Source organism: Triticum aestivum, chromosome 4D, assembly GCF_018294505.1.
Source record: "Triticum aestivum cultivar Chinese Spring chromosome 4D, IWGSC CS RefSeq v2.1, whole genome shotgun sequence".
Taxonomy (NCBI): Eukaryota; Viridiplantae; Streptophyta; class Magnoliopsida; order Poales; family Poaceae; genus Triticum; species Triticum aestivum.
Window position 1 is genome coordinate 412,660,113 of NC_057805.1, and position 8,440 is coordinate 412,668,552.

Below are 8,440 nucleotides of genomic sequence, written 5' to 3' on the forward strand. Positions count from 1 at the left end.
GAACACTTCAATATTGAACCGTGGGTGTTGTATGAAAACCTTCCTCGCCTCCTGACCATAGAGGTGGTTTGAGCGGTAGTCATCAGTGAACTGCTTTGGAAAGGCCTAAAAACAAGAATGTTCATAAATATCTTCTCTATATTGGAAATGGGGTAAAGGAATAAAAAAGGGCAAGGTATAATAGTTAGTACCATCTTGTAGTGAAGTGATGTCTTCTTCATTGCAGAGACAAAGATCTTGTTGTTTTTGTCGCTAATTTCTTTATCCTAACAATCTTTCTGAGTTTCTTGATTTGATTGATATTCATGGACAACTCATTTCCCCATATGCAAAAAGGGTCGAATAGTGGGTCGAAACTTCTGACAGCAGGACCTACATGTGCACGACCAAATTGTTAAAAACCTAAATATTAGAATGGTTCCTGCAATTGCACAATAATGTGCTATTAGACAATAGACCATGCACGTGCTATCCTCGATTGTAAACCTCAGTGCTTCCCATTGTTTCCCTGCAGCACATATATGGTAGTTAGTCATCAGGTTAAGTAAGGGTTCGCATGCTATCAGTAAAATATGTTGATGAAAAATAAGCACATCGCAGATTCATCCGATTAATTCAAGCCACATGGAAAACCCATTTATCCGAACCAAGCATGATTAAGAACTAGGAAATATAGCACTTGTATATGTTTCTCATGTATTAAGTGCAGCCAAATTCAATTTGTTCCTCACATGCATAGCAGTACAAAATTCTATCCACTACAATTGGACATCGCATTGCCGAATTGAACCACGCAGTTAACTATACACCACAACAAATGAACCAAACATTAACTAAGCACCACATTGCACAATATAACATACTCCTAATAGAAGATCAGACAGTTAACCAAATTAAGCATGCTTAACAACTTGGAAATATAGCAATTGTATTTGTTTCTCATGTATTTACTATAGCCAAATTCAATTTATTCCTCACATCGTATACAATAACAGATGCACCCACAACTATTGAACATCGCATTGCAGAATTGAACCAAATAGTTAACTAAACACCGCAACACAAATCAACCAAACGTTAAATGAGCACCACATTGCACAATGTTTAACCAAACCAAGCTTGCTTGACAACTTGGAAATATAGCAATTGTATTCGTTTCTCATGTATTTTGTAAAGATAAATTCGATTTATTTCTCACATGGAAGACAATACAAAATAGCAGCCTGAAGAATTGAACCAAGCAGTTAACTGAAGATGACAAGTAACTAACAAAATAGTTAATAAGTGAGCACCATACTGCACAACATATAGAACATATACACTAGATTGCATGGCAAAATTAGATAGCACAATTCACTAGAATTTGTGAAGGAAAGGCAGGAGCAGCACACGCAACGGGTAAACCGAGCATGCTTAACCGGCGTAGCTAGCAAATGGCAAGGTGCTCCTCCAAGATCTAGGGGTCGGCACGAATGGCAGCCATCGCGACCTCATCCGCGCGTGCGGCCGCGATTTGCTTCTCCGCTGCCAAATGCTCCTTGAGATCCTGGCTAAACTGCGTGCACCATGGCTTAGGGCGGCACTTATTTGGTGGAGCGGTCGGTGATTTGGGTGGAAGGTGTCGCACTCGTGCCGGCGGTCGGGGCATGTGGGATGTGGGAGTAGGAGGAGGAGGATGGGGGTCGGGTGTGGATTACCTGCCTAGATAGACGTGGCCGAGCAGTGTGAAGGAGGGTCACCGGCGAGGAGGCGGCGCTGCAAGCAAGGAGTGAAGGTTTCAACTTGAAAGGAAGGCGGAAATAGGGGAAATGTGGTTTAGGTAAGGGGGAGGGGTGGGGAGGTAGATATTTCCGTGAAAGCCGAAAATTTGGAATCGCTTCAACGAAAAAACTGGCGCGCAAAGTGTCATCTGACACGGTCCCTTATTCAGAACTGTATACGATATGTGAACATCACAAATGATTCAGATAGCTTAACCCGCGTGTGATGAGTTTGAACGTCAAAAATTTCGGTTCGAATTTCCATGGTTACAGTGGTCATCCACGTCATTGCATAATTAGGGTACACAAAGGAGACTACAGCACACCCACACTTCTTAATCGAGCAAGTTCAGCAATTAAACAGAGCTAGCTGACCTAAACATTACTCTAACAAATTAAAGACTGGCGCTCTTAATTAAACAAACAAAGAGTACTATTACTACGACTGGTGCTCGTCGATCTCCGCCGCTGCCTCCATGTCTAGATCGCGCCCGAGGGTCTCCTGGGAAAGGGGCTCCTTGGCATCCATCGCACCATACTTGGCAAGTATCTCGCCATCCGTGTCTGCCATCTCTTTGGAAAAGGCCGCCACGAGCTGGGCGTGGGCGGCCGCGATCTTTGTTTGGACGGGCTCCGTCGTCGCAAGGTATGCGGCGGATGAACGGGCGGCTGCTCGAATGCTCTCGGCGATTGCCAACTCTTCGGCCATGGGTTGCCGACCGTTGTTGGAGAAGCTTCGTTCGATTTGTGCGGTGACCGCCACGAGCTGGGCGTGGGCGGCCTCCTTCAGGGCTAAGGTTGCCGCTGCGGAATGGACAGCTGCTGTGCCGCTCTCGCCAGTTACTATCCCCGAGGCAGATGTTGCTGCCGCCACATGAGAAGCAACAGCGGCCGTTTGGGCTGCCCTGGCCGCCCGGTCGCAGATTGCGGCCGCGCTCATGCACCTTGTTAGCACACGCATGGCGGCTGCGGCCGTGTTCTCGCCGGAGTGGGCCATCGAACTTGCCCTCACGACGCGGGTCCATGTGCCCATCTTTCACCGGCGATGATGGAACACTGAAATGATATTTTGGGAGCGAGCTAGTGTTCTTGAGACGCCGGCTGTGGACTGTAGCCGATGCACCTTCTCGCCTAAGCCATAGGCGTACTATATATACACCGACGGTGCTCCAGGATATTTTGTGCTGCATCTCACACGGTTGGTGATAATAAACTGTGTGCGATCTACTTGATTTTTCATCTTGATTTGAATTACATAATGGGGTCATAGCGGTAATGGACGGCGTTTGAATTGCTAGACCTTTTATCTGCAATGAAAATGCAACTATATTTGTGTCGTAAAAGAATTGAATTATTCAGGGTTCGTTTGAACATTTTACACATTAAATTGGTTTTCTAGCCATTTCAGGTGCACAATTCAAAATTAAACTACAAGCACATGCTCCGGTGCACTAACATGGGTTGTAAAATCATATATGTGTCCATGGGTTTATGATTATGTCCCATGCAAGAAATGGGGATGAAATTCGAACACCACGGCACCGTGGCTCTCCATCAAACGTCGACCTACTTGCTTTTGTAATTCTACTAAATCCAAAATTCCTCCAAAATTCATGAAACTTGGCATTCTATCATGGAGTGGCATCAACATGCCGTGGTAATTTTTTTCCCATTTGTGGGCAGGTTTGGGTATAAGCTTCTCATAAACCAGAGCTTCTCACAACAAGTGTGATGGTTTCGGTAGGGAACGTTTCACCTTTCTGGACGAAACGATATCCGTTGCCTCTTCTTGATTTCAAAGTTTTTCCTAGTGTCAACTTAGAACAACAGGAATGTTGTGTCAATTTTTTGGATTTTTCAGGGTTCGCTTGGACATTTTTATACATTAACTGAGTTTTCTATGGATTCATGTGCATAATTCAAATTTGAACTACAGGCACATGCTCTAATGCATATAAATTAGTTGAAAATTCAAATCTGAGTCTTTGGTTGTCTGCTTAGGTCCCATGCAATAAATGGGAATGAATATCAAACACCCTGCAACCGTCACTCGGCCGCAAACATTGAGATACTTGGTTTTTAAATTCTAGTAAATCCAAAACTCGTCTAAAATTCATGAAACTTGGCATGCTATTGATACGTCTCCGTCGTATCTATAATTTTTTATTGTTCCATGCCAATATTATGCCATTTTCATATATTTTTGGCAACTTTTATACTATTTTTGGGACTAACATATTGATCCAGTGCCCAGTGCCAGTTCCTGTTTGTTGCATATTTTTGTTTCGCAGAAACCCCATATCAAACGGAGTCCAAACGGGATAAAAACGGATGGAGAATATTTTTGGAATATTTGGAAAATATGGGAGGAAGAATCAACGCGAGACGATGCCCGAGGTGGCCAGGAGGCAGGGGGCGCGCCCCCGACCCTCGTGGGCCCCTCGTATGACAATTGCTGCTATTCTTTTGCCGCAAGAAAGCTAATTTTCGGAGAAAAATCTGGGCGAAGGTTTCAATCCAATCGGAGTTACGGATCTCCGGATATATAAGAAAGGGCGAAAGGGCAGAATACCAGAACGCAGAAACAGAGAGAGACAGAGAGACATATCCAGTCTCGGAGGGGCTGTCGCCCCTCCCATGCCATGGAGGCCAAGGACCAGAGGGGAAACCCTTCTCCCATTGAGGGAGGAGGTCAAGGAAGAAGAAGAAGAAGGGGCCCCTCTCCCCCTCTCTTCATGTGGCGCTGGAACGCTGCCGTGGCCACCATCATCATCACCACGATCTTCACCAACACCTCCGCCATCTTCACCAACATCTCCATCACCTTCCCCCCTCTATCTACAGCGGTCCACTCTCCCGCAACCCGTTGTACCCTCTACTTGAACATGGTGCTTTATGCTTCATATTATTATCCAATGATGTGTTGTCGTGCAATGATGTCTGAGTAGATTTTCGTTGTCCTATCGGTGGTTGATGAATTGCTATGATTGATTTAATTTGCTTGTGGTTATGTTGTTGTCCTTTGGTGCCCATCATATGAGCGCACGCGTGGATCACACCATAGGGTTAGTTGTATGTTGATAGGACTATGTATTGGAGGGCAAGAGTGAGAGAAGCTTTAGCCTAGCATACAAATTGATGCATACGGGATTGAAGGGGGACCAACATATCTTAATGCTATGGTTGGGTTTTACCTTAATCAACGTTAGTAGTTGCGGATGCTTGCTAATAGTTCCAATCATAAGTGCATAGAATTCCAAGTCAGAGATGGCAAGCTAGCAGTGGCCTCTCCCACCTAAAACTTGCTATCGGTCTAGTAAAGTAGTCAATTACTTAGGGACAATTTCGCAACTCCTACCACCACTTTTCCACACTCACTATACTAAATTTATTGTGTCTTTATCTGAACAGCCCCTAGATTTTATTTACGTGCTCTTTATTATCTTGCAAACCTATCCAAAAACACCTACAAAGTATTTCTATTTTCATACTTGTTCTAGTTAAAGCGAACGTTAAGCGTGCGTAGAGTTGTATCGGTGGTCGATAGAACTTGAGGGAATATTTGTTCTACCTTTAGCTCCTCGTTGGGTTCGACACTCTTACTTATCGAAAGAGGCTACAATTGATCCCCTATACTTGTGGGTTATCAAGACCTTTTTCTGGCGCCGTTGTCGTGGAGTCATAGCGTGGGGTGAATATTCTCGTGTGTGCATGTTTGCTTTATCACTAAGTAGCTTTTATTTTGTGCTCTTGTTTTCGATCTTTAGTTATGGGTAGGAAACCCAAAATACCAAAAAAATTAGTTGTACCTGCTACACCAATGGTTGAAGAACCACTCAAAATCTATCACACTCTTGAAGATTTTTACATGGATCATCTTCAATCCCTTTGTGCTCGTGCTGAAACCCCAACTAGCTTAGTTGAGGGCAAATCTTTAGATGAGCATGCTTGTTATGTGCGACACCGCTTATCTCAAAAAGGGAAACATTTACAGCATCAAATTAATACTATGCAATGCTATGCCTGGAATTTATGTGAATTATATGATTTTACTTGTTGTTCTGAAGACCCTAAGAAACACCTTCCCTACCAATGTGAGTTTAGTGATAATGGAATCGTATCTTCTTATGCTAAGGGTGTTTATAATTACTATGATGTTCAACAAATTGAAGAATTTGTTGCTTTTAAGGGTGCTTATGAAATTGCTTCTTTGATTGAAAAGTATGATGCTACTCTTTACAAATCTGAAATTTTTGGCATACTTGAATATTGTTATGATAATTATGCTTCTAATGCCTATGTTAAACCATATATTGAGTACTCCTCCGCTGTCCAAGAAGAGACTAATATTTTGCAGGACCATATGGAAGAAGAAATTAATGACATTGTGAGCTCATTGGATGAAAAAGATGAGGAGGAGAGCGAATAACAAAAGGAGGAAGAGCGGATTGATCACCCGTGCCCACCTTCTAATGAGAGTAACTCTTCAACTCATACATTGTTTAATTTCCCTTCATGCTTACCGAAGGATGATTGCTATGATGACTGTTATGATCCCATTGATTCTTTCGAAATATCCCTTTTTGATGATGCTTGCTATGCTTGTGGCCAAGATGCCAATATGAATTATGCTTAGGGACATGAACTTGCTATAGTTCCTTATGTTAAACATGAAATTGTTGCTATTGCACCCACAAATGATAGTCCTATTATCTTTTTGAATTCTCCTGACTACACTATATCGGAGAAATTTGCCCTTATTAAGGATTATATTGATGGGTTGCCTTTTACCGTTGCACATGATGATTTTGATAGATATAATATGCATGTTCTTCCTGCTCCTACTTGCAATTATTATAAGAGAGGAACTACATCTCCGCCTCTCTATGTTTCCAACATGATAAAATTGCAAGAAACTGTTTATACTATGCATTGGCCTTTACTTTGTGTGCATGAATTGTTCTTTTATGACATGCCGATGCATAGGAAGAGAGTTAGACTTCGTTATTGCTTGATATATGTTGCTTTGTGCTCACTACTAAATGCCAAATCATTGCTAATTAAAATTGGCTTTGATATACCTTGGGATCCGGGTGGATTCACTACTTGAGCACTATATGCCTAGCTTAATGGCTTTAAAAAAAGCGGTGCCAGGGAGACAACCTGGAAGTTTTATAGAGTCATATTTTTATGTTGAGTGCTTTCATATAGTTTAAAAACAAAAAAATAAAGAGGGGAACCCAAAACTTTTTCAAAAAGGAAAGTGAAAGTGAGAGAGACAAGCATTGTTGAAGTGGGGGAGCTCCTTGAACTTTGTTCATGCTCACGGAAACTTTGTGAATCTTGATTACAGAAACTTTTCAACAAAAATAATTATCCCCTTGTACAATTCCATTGTATTATAAAAATAATGTGCCAAGGTTTGCCTTTCGGATGTTTACGACGCTTGTTGGTTTGTGCAGTGCAGGACAGAAACTTTGGCTGTAGTGCGCGATTTTACATTTTTTATTGGAACATAAAATGGTTCTGAAACGTTTTGCACTGTCTTTCTATACAAAGTTTTTATTGGTCCTAATTTTGGCAGAATTTTTGAAGTACCATAGGTATGGTGAATGTTCAGATTATTATAGACTGTTCTGTTTTAGACAGATTCTGTTTTTGATGCATATTTTGCTTGTTTTGATGAAACTATCAATTTCTATCAGTGGATTAAGGCATGGAAAAGTTATACTACAGTAGCTACAATGCAAAAACAAAATAAGAATTGGTTTGAAACAGTACTTAGAGTAGTGATTTGCTTTATTATACTAACGGATCTCACCAAGTTTTCTGTTGAAGTTTTGTGTGGATGAAGTGTTCGAAGATCGAGGATGTTTCGATATGAGGATAAGGAGGAGAGGCAAGAGGTCATGCTTGGGGATGCCCAAGGCACCCCAAGTAAATATTCAAGGAGACTCAAGCGTCTAAGCTTGGGGATGCCCCGTAAGGCATCCCCTCTTTCTTCAACAAGTATCGGTATGTTTTCGGATTCGTTTCGTTCATGCAATATGTGCAAATCTTGGAGCGTCTTTTGCATTTAGTTTTCACTTTTCTTTTATGCACCATGCTGGTATGAGATAGTCCTTGGTTGATTTATAGAATGCTCATTGTGCTTCATTTAAATCTTTTGAGTATGGCTTTATAGAATGCTTCATGTGCGTCACTTATATCATTTGAAGTTTGGATTGCCTGTTTCTCTTCGCATAGAAAACCGCCATTTGGAGAATGCTCTTTTGCTTCACTTATGTTTGTTAGAGCATGGGCATATCTTTTGTAGAAAGAATTGAACTCGCTTGCTTCACTTATATCTATTTAGAGAGATCACAGCAATTGGTCATTCACATGGTTAGTCATAAAATCCTACATAAAACTTGTAGATCACTGAATATGATATGTTTGATTCCTTGCAATAGTTTTGCGATATAAAGGTAGTGATATTAGAGTCGTGCTAGTTGAGTAATTGTGAAATTGAGAAATACTTGTGTTTAGGTTTGCAAGTCCCGTAGAATGCACATATGGTGAACCATTATGTAACGAAGTTGGAGCATGAGGTGTTCTTTGATTGCTTTCCTTATGAGTGGCGGTCGGGGACGAGCGATGGTCTTTTCCTGCTAATCTATCCCCCTAGGGGCATGCGTAGT